Raw genomic sequence first — 18,213 nt, 5'->3', positions numbered from 1 at the left:
TAAATAGTCTTTCTTTAGTATCCCAGAGAGCTAGTGTCTTCTAATTATTCTTTTTCGCAGAACTTTCTAAGTTATCTAAACAATTAATGTGTATTCCACTAATCTCTTTCTGCACAGAACTGATGGAGCATCTAGATAGAACATAAACCGTACATGTACCCCTTCTTCACTGATATCCTGGGGATTGAACTCATCTCCAATAGTAATCTTGGGCATCCAAGATTCTGCCTCCAAGATGTTCAACAGCAAAGGGAATATTTTCAATATTGCAAGTTTTAAATTTATGGTGACAATTGTTCATGGTGCATAAGCATGGATGGAGAGAAGGCTCTGGCATATAGGGGGAGAATAATTTTTTAGAGCTCCTCGACTATCATTAAGAAAAAGAGGGAAAAAAGTATTTGAAATGAAGGCATTAGGTAGGAACAACAATGCAAAGTCTGTACACAAGACATAACAAGAGGAAAAGTGAACACAGCCCCTGACCTGGGACACATTCCCAGGAGAACCAGCCATTTCTTTCTCTTCCTCCTTCGAGAAATACCTTCTTAGTTAAGATTATCTGGAAAGATCACACATGTATCTTGAGAATATGCATCTAAAGGTGTTCGCACAACCTTTTCCCCTGCTACCACCTCACCCACAGCAAAAGGACCATGGTGCAGAAAAATTCACACTTCCCATTCCTTTATCACAGGAGACAGTTAGAAGCAATGATCTCCTACATATAGATCGAAATTTGAGGTTTTTTCCTTTCCTGCCCTCAGCTTTTCTGTCCTGCCAAAGTCACCAGCAATTTTTGCTGCAGCAGTGAGAATATGGACCATATTGACCTGCCCTTACAAAACACAAGAAACTTTTCTAAAGAAGACAGAAGAATGCGCAACAAACATATGAAAAAAAATGCTCAACGTCTCTAATCATCAGGGAAATGCAAATCAAAACCACAATGAGATATCACTTAACTCCAGTGAAAATGGCCTTTATTAAAAAGTCCCCAAACAATAAATGCTAGTGTGGATGTGGAGAGATAGGAACACTCCTACACTGCTAGTGGGACTGCAAACTAATCCAACCTCTGTGGAAAGCAATATGGAGATACCTTAAAGTGATACAAGTGGATCTACCATTTGATCCAGCAATCCCATTACTGGACATCTACCCAAAAGATCCAATGAAACTTTCCCAAAAAGACACCTGCACTCGAATGTTTATAGCAGCACAATTCATAATTGCAAGGCTGTGTAAACTTGCCCAAGTGCCCATCAATCCAAGAGTGGATTAATAAAATGTGGTATATGTATACCATGGAGTACTATTCAGCTATAGGAAACAATGGTGATATAGAACATCTTGTATTTTCCTGCTTAGAGCTGGAACCCATACTGCTAAGTGAAGTATCCCAAGAATGGAAAAACAAGCATCACATGTACTCACCAGCAAACTGGTATTAACTGAGCAGCACCTAATTGGACACATAGGAACTACAGTAATGGGGTATTGGGCAGGTGGGAGGGGGGATGGAGGTGGGCATATAGATACATAATGAGTGAGATGTGCACCATCTGGGGGATGGTCATGCTGGAAACTGAGACTTGTGGGGAGAGGGGGGAAAGGGCATTATTTGAAACCTTAAAATCTGTACCCCCATAATATGTTGAAATAAAAAACAAACAAACCTTAAAAATATCTCTAATCTTGTGAAGGGAATCAGGTCAGGTATTGTTGACCAATCCTTGTGCTGCTAATTTGAAGATCAATGTCTCTTATAGTAATTAACAATTCTAAACGGCCTATAAATTGAGCATTCCCATAACTCCCTTCTCAACTCCACTAATTCAATATAACTACTGATAGAACACAGCAAAACATTTTAATTACATTTTACAGTTTATTAGAATTGGTACACGCAGGAATGGCCAAATGGAAGAAATGTGCAGAGCAAGGCAAAGTGGTGGGGCAAGATGGCGCTAGAAACTAATGCTGGTAAATAGCTGTGATCTATTAAAGAAATCTCCCATCCTTTTTGTTCATTAAGAGCAGCTCACTGCAAAGAAACACCCTTTATGTTATGACTTAGATGATGCTCCCTATTTTATCTATCACAAAGCCAGACACAGACCCTAAAAAATCCCATTTTTGCTTCACAAACAATTAGAAGAACAATTCTGTATTCACTAGTGTAAACTAAATACTTGCTAACCATATGTGAGCTAAGTTACTCTCCTTTTGCCAGGCCCCTGAACTGTCATCCTCCCTCAGCGTTAACCAGTATATAACCCCACTCTCTGCCCCTCCTAAGAATAGTCTGACTTCAGGGTAATTTATTCTCTGATTTACCATCTACTTGTGCCGGCTGACATCCTGACATCTCCCTGAAATGCTGTTTCTAATCTCATTTTCTCTTTCCTATAAAAGGAAGCCCCTTTTTGCCTAAACTTTGAGATGCTTGCAGATCTTATATTTGGTGCTTCCCACAGTCGCAATACTCCTTCACAATAAAGACACTTCTCACCTAAATCTGAAATGGGGCCAGGCGCAGTGGCTCAAGCCTGTAATCCTAGCACTCTGGGAGGCCGAGGCAGGCGGATTGCTCGAGGTCGGGAGTTCAAAACCAGCCTGAGCGAGACCCCGTCTCTACTAAAAATAGAAAGAAATTAATTGACCAACTAAAAATATATATACAAAAAATTAGCCGGGCATGGTGGTGCATGCCTGTAGTCCCAGCTACTTGGGAGGCTGAGGCAGGAGGATCGCTTGAGCCCAGGAGATTGAGGTTGCTGTGAGCTAGACTGACGCCACGGCACTCACTCTAGCCAGGGCAACAAAAGTGAGACTTTGTCTCAAAAAAAAAAAAAAATCTGAAATGGTTGTATTTGCCAATGTCTAAAAACAGTCCCAGGACAATAACAGATGCACTCCCAAAAGGGGTATCACACAGTTTTCCATCCCTAAACCAACCAAACCTTCCAATGTGTCCTTGTTCCCAGTTTTCCAGGGGTCTGTAGCTTCTTTCACTATAAAGAGCTCCTTCCCTGGCAGACATGAGTAGGCTAGAACACCTAAGAGTTAGGTCCCTTAGGAAAAACTCACTGGGCATTCAATGACCTCCTTTTACAGGCTGAAGATTGGGGTAAGCTTGGAGGCCCTGGTTCCATGCCTCTGCTTCTCATTCAGGGTTACTCATTTCATTGTAAATAAAAGAATACCCAATGTTTGAAGAATCTAGCAAAATTTCTTAAACTCAGTTTCTTAAACTCAGCAAAACTTCTATAAACTCAGGTTTATAGAAGGACAATTCAGAAGGGAAAATACTCAGACCACAGTGTTTTTCCTCTGCTCTCACAGGACAACAACCAACACAGAAGATTTATAGGACCAAATGTGTACAAATTTCTCCCTAATAACAAACAAGCAATCACTTTTACAGCTAACTGTCCTCAAATACAGCTCAATCTGATACTATCTGACTGAAGATAGTCTCAAATCACACAGGTTTAGGATTCAACCCCCAAAACTATCCCCCCTTTCAGACACCACTTGCATGTCCAGGAATCCAAATCTTCTGATAGACCAGCCTCAAGTTGGAGTTCCATGACCTCCTCTGTATATTTGATTCATTTCCCAGACCAGCTCACAAAGCTCAGGAAAATACTTATTATATTTACTGATTTATCACAAAGGATATCTTGAAAGATATAAACAAAAATCCAGGTCAGGAGATACATAAGGCAAAGTATGGGGAAGAAGGGGTGCACAGATTCAAGCCCTTGACAGGCTTCCCACTTCCAGGAACCACCACCTGTTCAGCTATCTGGAAGTTCTCCAAACCCTGTCCTTTGGGATTTTTATAGAAGCTTCATTTATAAGCATAATTAGTTTGCCCATATAAGTTATTTACAATCCAATTAACCTTCAGCCCCTCCCTGCTACCCAAAGGCTGGGAATGGGACTGAAAATTCCATCCCTGGAAACAAATGGCAGGTTTCCCTGGCAACCAGCCTCCCACCCAGTGATTTCTGGCAGTTTTATAAAAACTGCCTTATTAACATAAGCTCAGAAGTGTTTGATAGGCTAATTATAAATAACAAAAGATTGCCTTTCACCTTTACCATTCAGGAAATACTTCAGGAACCAAGAAAGAAAGGCCAAATATTTTAACAAAAAGATATTGTTATTGCTATAGACATTTAGAAAATAACAAAGTCTACAGGAGCTGAGAGCCAAGAATCATGCATAGAAAAACAAAATATATCTATCATAATATCACAGAAATTGTAAGGCACTTAAATTTCATATTTCTAAAGGAAAACCAAAAGTATTTATCTCGTTTAGACAATAAGTAGGTCATTTATTATTTTCATTATAACAAATCATTTAGGAAACAATGGCATGTGAACTCTTCTAAGAGTTGCCAAATCTCATCTCATAGGCTTTATCGTTAAACTCCAATATCCAGATAACAGGACACAAAACAGAGTGATCCACTTTCACAAATCCTCAACCCTAAAAAAAAAAGAAAAGAAGTAGAAATAGGTGTGTGGTGACTCTTTGTCACTCACTAATTTTTTGCCCACACTTCCTTGTGGAAACCTATTCATTTTTCTGCAACCAAAATGGAACAAAAATTTGTTTCTATTTCAATTGCTGGGTATACTTGCCAAAGCAAAGCCCTGAAATTCTATTAAAAATAACTGGCAGGCTGGGTGTGATGGCTCAGGCCTGAAATCCCAGCACTCTGGGAGGCCCAGGGGGGCGGATTGCTCGAGGTCAAGAGTTCAAAACCAGCCTGAGCAAGAGCAAGACCCCATCTATACTATAAATAGAAAGAAATTAATTGGCCAACTAATATATATAGAAAAAATTAGCCAGACATAGTGACCCATGCCGTTAGTACCAGCTACTTGGGAGACTGAGGCAGGAGGACTGCATGAGCCCAGGAGTTTGAGGATGCTGTGAGCCAGGCAGACACTAGAGCACTCAATGTAGACTAGGCAACAAAGCGAGACTCTTGTCTCAAAAAAAAAATAAGTTTTCAAAATGCAATATATAAATAGAGTTTTTCTGAAATCTACTTTTATATGACTCCTTTTTATGATGACATAAAGACTACACAACTATAACCACTGAACTATTGAATTTGGTTTGCTGTCCCCTGGACTTTTTGAAAGTCTTTGATTTAAGCCCTCCTGATGGACCTCAAAAACAAACCATAGATGACTGCTCTCAGAACCATAAATCGCAGTTTGCTTTAATAAATACTGTCACCTTTTTAAGCGATGCCTTAGTTTAACTTTTAACATGAGAGTGGAGTGGTGGGGACCCCAGGGGCTACAGATTCTCCCACGCATGAACCCTGCAGCCCAGCTTAAATTCCTCCCTGATGACCCTGTAGTCACCCCACAATGTAGTGGAGACGCAGGGCTGCATCACAGAACTACCCAGATGACTCCCACTGGGCCACAGATGCCTGGGAGGATGAGACAGGGCGCTTCTGGTTCCAGCTGCGGCCCAAACCTGCTCTAAGCCGCAGGGGACTGAGGGCCAAGCCGGCCTAACGAGTCCCTTGTCGGCAGACTCCGGGTCTGGTGGGAAGCCGGGGTCCTGCCACAGCCAGTTCCACTGGGTTTCAAATCCCCTGGCACAGCCGGCCCCACACACTCACCATTTTCCAACTTCCTGGTGCCCTGGGATCCTTCTTGCAGATGTTTCAGAACCCGCAGTTCAGAGGGTGACAAAGGCTGAGGGTTACCTGACTTTCCCAAAGCAAAGAAGAAGGAGCACTGAAGACAAAAAGGAGCGTGGAGGACAGGCAGGAGACAAAGGCCCCTCCCCTTCCCCCCCCCCCCCCCGCAGGTCCCGGAAGTCCCGCCCTTCCACTGCGTGCCTGATTGGAGAGTTCCCATTCCAGGATTTCTGATTGGCTCGGACTCTAGGCCACACCCCTTCGAGCCCTGATTGGCATATAATGGGATCCACCTACTAATGGCGGCAACCAGGGATTTCTGTCTGCTCTGGGACCTGTTGGTACCTGCAGCACATTTGCATTTAACCTTGTATGTAGATTATATCAAAGCCAGGCATGGTGGCTCACGCCCGTAACCATAGCACTCATCTCAGGAGTTCAAGACCACACTGAGCAAGTGGGAGACCCTTGTCTCTACTAAAAAAATAAAAACAAATTAGCCAAACAACTAAAAATAAAAAAAGTTTAGCCAGGCATGGTGACACATACATGTAGTCCCAGCTAATCAGGAGGCTGAGGCAGGAGGATCCCTTGACCCCAGGAGTTGGAGGTTGCTGTGAGGCAGGCTGATTCCAGGGCAATCTAGCCCCAGGTGACAGAGAGAGACTCTGTCTCAAAAAAAAAAAAAAAGTTATATCCACTTATGCATAATGTGTATTGTATTCAAAATTAGAAACTGTATGATGACAAACATTTTAAAATTTCAGATTCAGTAAAGGTTGTATTTTTTTATTTCTTAACTTTTCTTATACACTTTGGTAGGTTTGGGAATTTTCTGCTGTCCTAATCTGTTTGTCTACTATCCTCAACACCACACTGCTTGAAATATAGAACATTTTAATGTGTTTTAATATGTTATAGGAGCAAAAGTGCTCATTGTGTGTTTTCCTCAGGAAGTTTGGCTATCCTTATATGTTTGTTTTTCCATGTGCAATTTGCAAAATCATTGCTGGCTTTAAAAATGTGACAGAATCTATTATGAGATCCAATAAATGTTGACGTTAGCTTAAGGGTAAAGGACGTCTTTATATTATTGATTTTGTTTTGTTGTAAATCAGTGGATCAAGGTGACTTGGACACCAGAATCCAATCAGCCAAATTAGTTTATTGATACCTGCACAGGGGCTGTCACCACTCCATGCAAGGAGGGAGAAGCAGCCATGAACAAAGCCTTTGTGGTTTTCTTATACCTTAGGGGCTGGCAGCTATGCAAGGGAGCAATCACAGAAGCAGAACTTTGTGGATAGTAGTTAATCAAGAGAACAATTGAAAGGTACATTGAGGGACAAGGAACTTTTCCAGGGACAAAGAACTTTTCCTGGAACAGGACCCATCTATTCTTTTTGGGAACAGGCCTCCTTGACTCCCTTCCTCCTCTGGGAACTTCCTCCAGGAACTTTAACTAATAGTTAGAGCAAGACTGATTCCATTTTAGATTTACAGGAGCCATCTTTTGTCTATCTACTTTATTCTCCACTGGTATTACTAGCTAATCAAATTCTTGATTCTACAAGGTGATCTGTGTCAGGTAATGTTTGGTATTGGGTGCTTAAGACCAACAGCTTGACTGCTTGCACCTGGTTTTGCACAAATGCCATGATAGGGTTAATTATGAGGGGGCCACAAGTAAGCCCTAGGAGAAGAAGAATTAAGGGGCCTGTGAGGGCAGATACTAGGGTTGTTGGAACAAAAACTGAAGTCATACCAAATTTTAATATGGTTTTTGGCGTCAGCGTTTTTCCAGGGGGCTATAGTTTCACAACCCCAGTGCTTACAGTAGTAATATGTGGCTCCTCCACAGCCTATAGCATTGGCTGGGCATGCGTAGACCTGTATATTGTTTAGATTGTGATCTTTGCAATGTGATGCCTGCACCAGTGGCCTCACCCCATAGCCTCCTGTGAATGATTTCCACCACCGTACTTGGTTAGGGAGGTTTGGGCCCATGAAGTCACACAGATCAACCACAAAAAAGGGTTGCTGATTGGTAGCGTTTGTCCAGGCAATCTCCTGTCGATCCTCCATGTGCAACAAAATCCAGGTATATGGGGACATGTAGTGGGATGTGTCCCAAGTCTGACTGGTCCAACCCAGGGGAGTTGCTGCTAGGAGCAAGAGGAGGACTATGGAGAGTGTCGGAACAAACGTACCTTTAGAACACACGCCTGTGTGTTCTATTTTCCATGTTTTTGGTATCTGGCTATCTTGGGCCCTTTTCACTTGCGTATAGTGGACCCAGGTCTTCTTTCCCCACAACCTTGACAGCTGTGAAAGTAGTGAGGATCACAGGGTATGGTCTGTCCCACCGAGCTTTGAGGGAGTCTAGGTTGTGTCTCTTAATCCACACCCAATCACTGGGCTCCAAATGGTGAAGCGGATCCAGACCAGGAGGGAGAGGCCTTGTGTCCTGCTGGGCCCAGACAGCTTTTTGGAGTTCCGATCAGAGATGCTGGAAGGCCTGTAAAGAGCTAATAAGGTTATGGTTACTTATGGAGGCCAGTGCCTCTTGCCTTAATTTTGGCAATATTGGCAGGGGAACTAGGTACATGATTTTAAAGGGGGTGATTCCCTCCCTGTAGGGAGTACAGCGGGTTTGCAGTAAGGCAAAGAGGAGTAGGCTAACCCAATTTTTGCCAATCTCTAAATGCCATTTGTTCAAAGTTTTTTTTTTTTTTTTTTTTTTTTTTTTTTTTTATGGTCCTATTTATTCTTTTAACCTGCCAGGAACTCTGAGTCCTATATGCACAATGCAACTTTTAAGTAATTTTTAATGCCTTGGCTACTGTTTTGGAGATCTGGGTAGTAAACACCAGGCCATTGTTGGACCCCAATGCTAGAGGGAGGCTGAATCAGGGGATTATCTCAGTGAGTAGGAACTTAGCCACTACCTGTGCTGTTTTCTTTTTAGTAGGTAAAGCTTCAGTCCAGCCTGAAAAAGTATCCACTAATATAAGGAGGTACCTGTACCCATACTTTCCTGGTTTTATTTTAGTGAACTTGAGCTCCCATTGTTTCCAGGGCTTTGTCCCCTTTGGCGTTGTCCAATGTATTGGGGGGTCTTAGTTTTATTCACTTTTACACAGGTTACACAACAACTAGCAATGTCCTTTGTTATCCCAGCCAGATTTGTGAGGATAAAATGCCTGGACACAAGCTGCTGAAGTTTTGAGCTCCTAGGTGAGATCCCTGATGAAGGTGTTGTAAAAGCTCCTGCCCTACTGCCTCAGGAAGGAATATTCTTCCAGCTGGGTCTTTATCTATCCATTTTCTCCTTGGACATAATTATCTCAGCCCCTACCCTTTGCTTCTTGTGGGAGTAAGTTGGTTTGGGGGGCAGGATTCTTTCAGGCAAGACAGGCAAAACATTGATAGGCCCTACTGGGCTTTGGGCTGCTTTCTTGGCACTCTGGTCAGCAAAGGTATTGCCCTTAGTTATGTCTGATTTATCTTTTTGGTGGCCCTGGCAATGGACAATTGCTACTGCTTTTGGAAGCCAAATGGCCTCTAACAGGGCCAGGATTTTTGCTTTTTTTTACTTTTTTTGTCCCCTGAGGTTAGGAGTCCCCATACCTGGTACAGAGCTCTGTGTACGTGTGTTGTTGCGAATGCATATCAGCTGTCTGTGTAGATATTGACAGTCTTTCCTTTGGCCAGCCTTCAAGCCTGGGTCACAGCTAGTAGCTCTGCCCTTTGAGCTGAGGTGTCATGCCCTAATGCCTGTGCCCATAGTACCTCAGTCATGGTGGTGACCACCGCTTCCACCACTCGCACTCCATCCAAGATGAAACTGTTCCCATCTGTGAAGAGTTGCAGGTCAGAGTTTGGCAAGGGCTCATCTCGGAGGTCCCGCCTTAGGCTAGATAAGGCTTCTAGAACCTGTTTACATTCATGCACTGGCAAGGTGAGGTCATCATCAGGTAGAAGGGTGGCTGGGTTAAGGGCCGTGGTGTGTGAGAAACTCACCCGCAAGGGGTCCAGCAGGAGGACTTGATACTGGGTGATACGAGCATTAGAAATCCACTGATCAGGAGGGCTTCGCAGTAGAGTTTCTACTGTGTGTGCCCCACCAACCTGTAAGTCCTGTCCCAGAGTTAGTTTCTTTCCCTCTTTTACTAAAAGGACTGTAGCCACAACAGCTCACATACATCCCAGCCACCCAGAGGCTGTGGGGGCCAGCCGTTTGGATAAGTAGGCTATTGGTTGCCACCACAGTCCCAGTGTTTGGGTTAGAACCCCTTTGGCTATTCCTGGGGCCTCAGATACGAACAGCTGCAACGGCTTTGTGACATCTGGTAGTGCCAGAGCTGGTGCAGCAGTGAGAGCTGCTTTTAGCGCCTCAAAGGCTTGTTGTTCTTTTTCTGTCCACACCAAGGATGGGTCCTTGCCCCCAGTGCTGGAGTATAGGGGCTTGGCTAAGTCTGCAAACCCTGGAATCCACAGATGGCAATATCCCACCGCCCCTAAGAACTCTCTGACTTGCCTTTTGGTGGTGGGTACAGGTATCTGCAATATGGCTCGGATTCTGCTCTGAGAGAGGGCTTGATGACCCCCAGTCAACTCATATCCCAGGTATGTTGACATCTTGGTGCAGAGTTGAGCCTTTTTTGCTGACACCCTATAGCCCAACCTTTGTAACTCTTGCAGGAGACTCAAGGAGGCGTGCTGGCATTCCTCCCCAGTTTCAGTAGCTATCAGCAGGTCATCGACATACTGTAGCAAAGTGACCTCGGGGTGTCTTTCCCGGTACCCCTGTAGATCCCTACATAAGGCCTCATCAAAGAGGGTTGGTGAGTTTGTGAACACATGGGGAAGGCGTGTACAGGTTAACTGCCCTGAATAACCTCCTTCAGGGTCTGTCCATTCGAATGCAAAAATTGGCTGATTCAGTGGGGAGATAAGCAAGGAGAAGAAATCATCTTTGAAGTCTAGAACAGTGTAGACCACCCGGTCAGGGGGAATGAGGCTCAGTAGATTGTAGGGGTTGTGTACCATGGGGTGGATAGTTTCCACTCTCTGGTTTACCTCCGTCAGTTCCTGTACTGGTCGATAGTCATTAGTTCCAGGCTTTTTAAATGGTAACAGTGGGGTTTTCCAGGCTGACCGACAGGGGATTAATATCCTGCATCCCTCAGGTGCTTGATGTGCACTGCTATGCCTTGTTGGGTGTCCAAAGAAATAGAGTACTGGCGTACTCACACTGGGCTTGCTGTACTACAGAGTTGCACTACTATGGGTGGTTAATGCTTTTCCCAGCTTGGGGGATTTGTTTTAGCCCATACGCCCAGGACTTGAGTCCTCCATTGTGCCAATAAGGCAGAGCTTCCTGAAGCCTGTGAGGCTTCCTCTTCAAATAGGACATATTCCTCAGACAAGGGGGTTGGGTACAGGATGCACTGCGGGGTCTCAGGAAGAGACAGAGTGGTTCCTTCCAAACTGAAGGAGATGGTGGCATGCAACTTTCAAGCAGATCTCTCCCGAGCAGTGGGTATGGGCAGTCTGGCATAACTAGAAAGGAGTGTGTGATGACCCCTTTTCCTAAATCTGTGGGCCTGGCAGTAGTCCATGGATACATCTTGGGCTGCTCCATTGCCCCCTCTGTGGGAGTCTTGGTTGTGGTTAGCGGTCCCACAGCCTCTTTTAGGATGGAGAAAGTAACTCCCGTGTCAACTAAAAAGTCCACAGGCCGGCCCCCTACCTTGAAGGTTATCATGGGCTTCCAGGGGCCAAGAGGGAAGGAGCCCAACCTCTTCATTGGGCACTTTCCAGGAGGACCTGGGCAGGCCTCTCCTTTGGCTTCCCCCTGCCGGGGCACTCGTTTTTCCAATGCCTGAATTGCTTCCAGACTGCACATTGGTCGGGGGCTAACGTTTTTCCTCTACTGGAGTGTCCTCCTGGGGGAGTTTTGCAGCTTCCTGGAGCGGGGCCTCCCTGTCTTCAGGGTGGCCTTGTTTCCTGCAGTGTGGCAATGACAACCCTTGCTATCATTTTAGAGGCTGCTACCTCAGCTGAGTCCTTGTTATTGAAGAACTCTTGAGCTATTTTTCCACTAACTCACTGAGATTTTTCCCTTCAAACCCATCTAATTTTTGCAACTTCCTCCAGATGTCTGGGGCAACTGGGACACAAAGGCAACATTAATAGCTCTATGGTTTTTAGGGGCCTCTGGGTCCATGGCGGCATAAATCTGGTAAGCCTCAAACAATCGCTCTAAGAAGGTGGCCAGACTTTCCCCACTTCCCTGAGCCAATCCACTAACCTTAGACATATTTGTGAGCTTCCTGGCTGCTCCACAGAGGCCCAGCAACAGAGTCTGGCGATATTGGGTCAGCGACCCCCTACCTTGATCAATGTTAGGGTCCCAGTCTGGTCTATGGTTGGGGAAGCGAGTCTCTGTGAAGTCTACATCGGATGCTGCTGCCCATCTGGGCCAAGGACGGCTTTTCTCACCTCCCAGTTTATTAGCTCGTGCTCTTCAGATGTGAAGAAAACCTGGAGGAGCTGCTGGCAGTCGTCTCATGTGGGTTGGTGAGTGTGACACACCATTTCCAAGAGGGAAATGAGACCCTGTGGTTTCTAGGAAATAGGAGGGCTTGGGGCCTTCCAGTTATACAAATCACTGGTAGAGAATGGGGCATAAACCATAAAAGGGCAGTCACTCCCGGGCAGAGGGGCCATCTGGCGCAGTGGTAAGATAGCCTGGGGTCCCCTGATGAGTCTGGCGAAGGGGTCGGTGTCCCCATCCACGGGTTTTTGTTGGGCTATAGGGTGGTTTAGGGGTTGCTTCTCTCTCACCCTGAGCCTCCTGTCACCTACCTAATTCTAGGGGCCGACCCCCTCTCCCATCCTGCTCATCTCCCCTGTCTTGTGTGGCCTCAGGGGGAGCATAAAACGGAGGTCACCATGGATAGCACAGGGGGCCTTCACTCTGCGATGGGAAGACCAGGGGACCGGTTTGAGGTGGGGGAGGGGGGTCCTGCCACATCTTTAGAGACTTATCAGGGAACGGAGATGTTCTACGCCTGCTCCCTGGGGTCTGGCTGGAAGTACCTGTGAATAAGACTTGAGAGGATTTGATGTCAACACACTTGGTAAGGTATTGGGGTCTTTCAGTAGCTATGTCAATCCAGACATCGATATATGGAAGTAGGTCTGGGTGACCTGGGTTATTGTAGACCACCCGATAAGTTAAAGAAGCCCTCAGGTGGCCAGTGAGTGCTAAAAGAAGGCCACTCTAATTCACATAAAATCCTAAAAGTGGGGTGTTGCCCCAGCACCACAATCCCTGGCTTGCCTGGAAAAGTCGGAGAAGTTTTTCAGGAGACAACCCAAGGGGGTTTTCTTTCTTTCTTTCTTTTTCTTTTTCTTTTTCTTTTCTTTTCTTTTTTTTTTTTTTTGAGACAGAATCTCACTTTGTTGCCTAGGCTACAGTGAGTGCCATGGTGTCAGCCTAGCTCACAGCAACCTCAAACTCCTGGGCTAAAGCAATCCTCCTGCCTCAGCCTCCCAAGCAGCTGGGACTACAGCCATGTGCCACCATGCCTGGCTAATTTTTTCTATATATATTTGTTGGTGAATTAATTTCTTTCTATTTATGGTAGAGATGGGGTCTCACTCTTGCTCAGGCTGGTTTCAAACTCCTGACCTCGAGCAATCCACCTGCCTCGGCCTCCCAGAGTGCTGGGATTACAGGTGTGAGCCACCGTGCCTGGCCCCAAGTGGGTTTTCTGAGCCAATGGACCCTGTCCCATCCTGAAAGTGAAAAGGCCAGCCGAAAGTGGGAGAGAATTTAGAAGTTAGTTCCAGGAAGGGATCCACCAGGACCCACAGAGAGGGGAGTCCCAAAGTCCTGTCCGGGTCAGCAAAGGAGAAGATGGTGGTGGATTTGTCATATGTTTAGGTGGCTCCGGCCCGGAGGCTCCCAACCACTTTTTCTTTTTCTCACAGTAAAAACAACACAGTACCGGCCCCTGGGGAGACAAGTCCCCCGTTTATGTTGTTGTCCCTCCCTTTCCCAACTTGAATGGAGCCACAAGACAGACAAAGGAGGGGGAGTTTTTTCTTTCAGGTGTCCACCTGGCTGCGTCCCTCGTGGGAACTTAGGTGCATCTTGGCTAATGCAAACCCATACAAAGCCCAGCCCGGTCACTCCCTATCACGGGGAGTGCATCGCTGTTATGCCGTATGCTGCCACCACAGAACCGCAGGTTAGGACCCACTCAGACCCTGTAGCCAAAGCCATGGGGCCACAGACTCAGTGGCTGCAAGCAGTCACCGAGTTGCTTTCACTCACACATGCATACAGAGGTTAAACTATTCCTCTCCCCAACACCCTGGGATATCCACTATCTTATCCTGACCTGGGTATCCTTACTGATGTCTCACAAAGATACCAGAGGTGGCCCTAGTGCTGCGTCAAGCAGTTCCAGTCCCCCAGAAAACTCTATACAGACACCTACTCACCAAGAGACGTCCCTTGTCCCGGCTCCACTGATCAATGGGGTCCCCAGTTTACAGCGGGGTGGAGGAACGTCTCTCCGTGGCCTCCCCTGCAGCGACTAGGGCCTGCCCCAATAGAATTTTCCCAGGAGGAGCCAAGACTCCTCCGATCTGGGTCTGCTCAGCAGTTGATCTCGCTGAGGCCTCCAAATGTTGTAACCAGTGGATCAAGGGGATTCAGACACCAGAATCCAATCAGCCAAATTAGTTTATTGATACCTGCACAGGGGCTGTCAGCACTCCATGAAAAGAGGGAGAAGCAGCCATAAACAAAGCCTTTGTGGTTTTCTTATAACTTAGGGGCTGGCAGCTATGCAAGTAAGCAATCACAGAAGCAGAACTTTGTGGTTAGTCACTAATCAAGTGAACCATGGAAAGGTACATTGAGGGACAAGGAACTTTTCCTGGAACAGGACCTCTCTATTCTTTTTGAGAACAGGCCTCCTCCATTCCCTTCTCCCTCCTCTGGGAACTTTCTGAACTTTTACTAATAGTTAGGGCAAGACTGACTCCATTTTAGACTTACAGGAGCCATCTTTAGTCTATCTACTTTAGTTTCTATCCAACAACAAGATATGACTCTCCATTTCTTTAAATCTTCATTCATATATTTCAGAAATGCTTTATTATTTTCTTTATATAGACTGCACATTTCCAATTAAATTTGTTACTGAGTAATAGTATTTTGATTTTTTAACTTTACTTTATATTATACTCTTTCATTGCATCCTTACACTGTACTGATGAGTTATTGTGAATTATACACAGGCTATTGTCTGGCTTCTGGCTGGTGGCCTCATCCCCTGCAGGGCAGGGCAGGGAAGGCACTAGTTAACTGGGTAACAAAGTATGCATCTGGGTGTTAATACAACCAGCGCTAGAAGCCTGTGGGAGGCAGGGCTGCAAGAGCAGGAATCACAGCAGTAGTGGGTTACCTGTGACCCACATCCTCTAGGAAGTGATTGTGCCAGCCCCAAGCAGCACTGCCGGGTGGGACCCACGTGACCTACTGTAACGTTAGGTGTACCTGGTGACCAGAAGCCTACAGGCACTGAAGTACTGAGAGAAATCTGTAGTGGGCTGGAGTGCCCTTTGCAAAGAGTCAGAGGAAGGAAAGAAAAGAGACCAAGAAAGAATGTAGCTTGGAGGAGGAGTCCTTAATAGCTAGGCCTACAGTTCCAGGTGCATGCGTGCATGGCAGGGAGCCATGATGTGCCCTGAGCCAGAGGAAAAGAGGGTGCCTGCAGGATTGTCCTCTGTGGAGCAGCCCTGTTTTGTCTAGATAGTTTGTGCAACAGTGGGGAAAACAAAGCACTGGTCACAGGAGGCCTACCAAGCTGTTTCCCAGTGTGTATTCCTCCCCCCCCAACTTGTCCCTTGATCCCTGCCTGGAACCTAAATGGTGGTCTCATCCTTGCTTCCAACTGCCTCAAGGGAGTCAACCAACACTTGGGGGAAGGTGAAGCCATGACCTGCAGAATTCCCCCAAAAGTGCCCGCTTTGTTTATCTGGTTAGCCTGGGCTACCACAGCAAAAACCTAGAGAGGAAGTGGACCCAGAGAAGAGCAAAGGGGAACAACCTGCCTGGATTTGTTCACCCAAGACAGGAGCCAAACAGACATGGGGAGTGTGAACTAAAATAAAATGTTAAGGCTTCCCCACACAGGCTAACAGAATCAGCCCCCTCTCGGCAAAGCGGATAACCTAAACTTCAGTTACTAGCCATGAGAGGGGAGGTCAGAGGTGCCTTATCATGGCCCCCTCCCTTCTTGCAGAGAGCCTTTGTTACTCATTATCAGGCCTAAGGCTATGTAAGACAAACCTGCAGATCCTCAAATTATACAACAAATAGGTAGCTGGTCTCTGAATAGCACACTTCCTTAACTTCACTTAAAACATTCCAAGACTTTATAGGAAACTTCATTTCTTTAGCCAATTACAAGTCAAAGAGTCTTTAAACAAACCTATAACGTGTAACCACCCCTCCTTGGAGATGTCCCACCTTTTCATGCCAAGCAAATGTATGCCTTCCACATATTGATATATGATTTACCTTTAATCCTTGTCTTCCTGAAATGAATAAAATGGAAGTGTAACCCAACCATGGCCAGTCCACTTTCTCAAGGCTTCTTGGGCATTGCTTGGGCCATGGTCTGAAATTTGGCTCACAATAAACCTCTTTAAATTATTTGACAGAATTTTGCTTCTTTTCCATTGACACCAGACACCAAGCTTCATGGCAGCACTTCAAGCTCACTATCCTGGAGCCCCTGGACCAGATTAAGGAGACATTCCAGTTCCTGCAGGTGCAGTATCACCACCTTCAAATAGAATGTGAGAAACTGGTAAGTGAAAACACAGAAATTGGGAGGCACGATGTGATGTATTATGAAATGTCATATGGATTAAACACTGAAATGCACAAACAGGCTGAAATCACCAAGAAATTGAATGTGACTTGTGCACAAGTCATCCCATTTCTGTCTCAGGAACATCAACAACAGGTGGACCAGGCCTTCAAGTCTGCCAAACCAGTGATCATGGCAGAGTTGAATGTCATCCTTGTGTAAGAACTTGCAAGCTCAGGGTGTATCACAATGTGAGAAACCACCAGTACCCCTAAAGTTCCAGCTTTAGGGACTTGGTACAATGGGGGTGAAGGAGCAGGTGGTAGGGCTGTGGCAGGTGATGACAGCTGGAAAGTGACAACTGAGATGGATCCTCGGTGCTTAATGGGGTGTGGGACCTTGGGGGTGACTGGTTCAGTGTAGGATCTATTCCTGAGATTTTTACTAGTGGTACTAGTAGTAATAATTATTATCAGAAATATAAAAATAATAGTTATTACAATTTTAGCATAACTAGAGCTGTTGTTGTTGCTACAAAGACACTGAATAAACTTTATCTGTAAAACCTGTTGGTTCAACTGAAAATCATTCAGGAGAGATTAACACCCCTGGGCTTTTGTGCATCTTAGTCTGGCAAGGCCCTGACCCAGCACTTTTGCAGCAACCACCACAGAGAGCCTGAGTCCCCACACCTCTTCAGCCCTTGTGTCCAAGTAGGCAGGACTGCACTGACAGTTTTCCTCATTTTCCTCTTCTTCCTCTTCTTCCTCTTCCTCCTCTTCCTCCTCCTCCTCCTTCTCCTCCTCTTCTTCTCTTCTTCTTCTTCTTCTTCTTCTTCTTCTTCTTCTTCTTCTTCTTCTTCTTCTTCTTCTTCTTTTCCTTGTAGAGACAGGGTCTTGCTCTGTCACCCAGGCTGGAGTGCAGTGGCACAACCATAGCCCACTGTAGCCTGGGTATCAAGTTATCTTCATGCTTCAGCTTCCCAAGTGCTGAGATTACAGGCATTAGCCACTGGCTTTCTCTAATTTTTGTTGTGGCTTCTAACATAGAACTGGTGGGGAAAGGAGAGCCAAACATGTCCTCACTCAACTGGCACATAGAGTGGTCATTGGTTGTATGCCCTTGCCTCCTTTCTCAAGCAGGCAACATCCTCCCAACAGGACTCTCCTTTCCCTTCTTCCCCCACACAGCTCACCCTCTCCTCTGCCTGCCTTCTAGTCTCTGCCAGAGGCAAACAAATGGTGGTGTTAGAGGTTTCTGGTGGTGGAGTCAACGCTCTTATTATATATAGCAAGCTGTCGGTAAACACTCCTCCTTCTCATTTGGGTGACACTCATGTGTCTTCATCCAGGAATTGAAGGAATCATTAATGAGGGCATAAGGAATTTGGAGACATCAATTATTAAGAGGTTACATAGAAATCAAAATCCTCCTGGAGGTTCCTCTGTCTAGACAGAAAAAAAAAAAAAAATCAACAGAGCAACCCCAGGAGTTAAAGTAAATTCTGAGCTTTTCACAAAAGGCAGAGATGTTAAGCCTGGCAGGTTTCAAATAACCTGCAAGATCTGTATACCTGAAAACTCACTCCCCAAAGCTGGAACACCATGTGTTCTGAGGGTCACC

At 45.6% G+C, this 18,213-nt stretch overlaps 1 protein-coding gene across 1 annotated transcript in view; it reads right to left on the bottom strand.

Annotated features, from left to right (window-relative positions):
* Nucleotides 1-18,213, bottom strand: part of LOC109729190 (KRAB domain-containing protein 5-like) — a 445,983-nt gene that overhangs the window by 1,091 nt on the left and 426,679 nt on the right. The window lies entirely within an intron of this gene.

This window comes from Microcebus murinus, chromosome 31 (assembly GCF_040939455.1).
Source record: "Microcebus murinus isolate Inina chromosome 31, M.murinus_Inina_mat1.0, whole genome shotgun sequence".
In the NCBI taxonomy this organism is placed as follows: Eukaryota; Metazoa; Chordata; class Mammalia; order Primates; family Cheirogaleidae; genus Microcebus; species Microcebus murinus.
The sequence above is the reverse complement of the archived record's forward strand: the minus strand, read 5'-3'. Positions and strand labels throughout refer to the sequence as shown.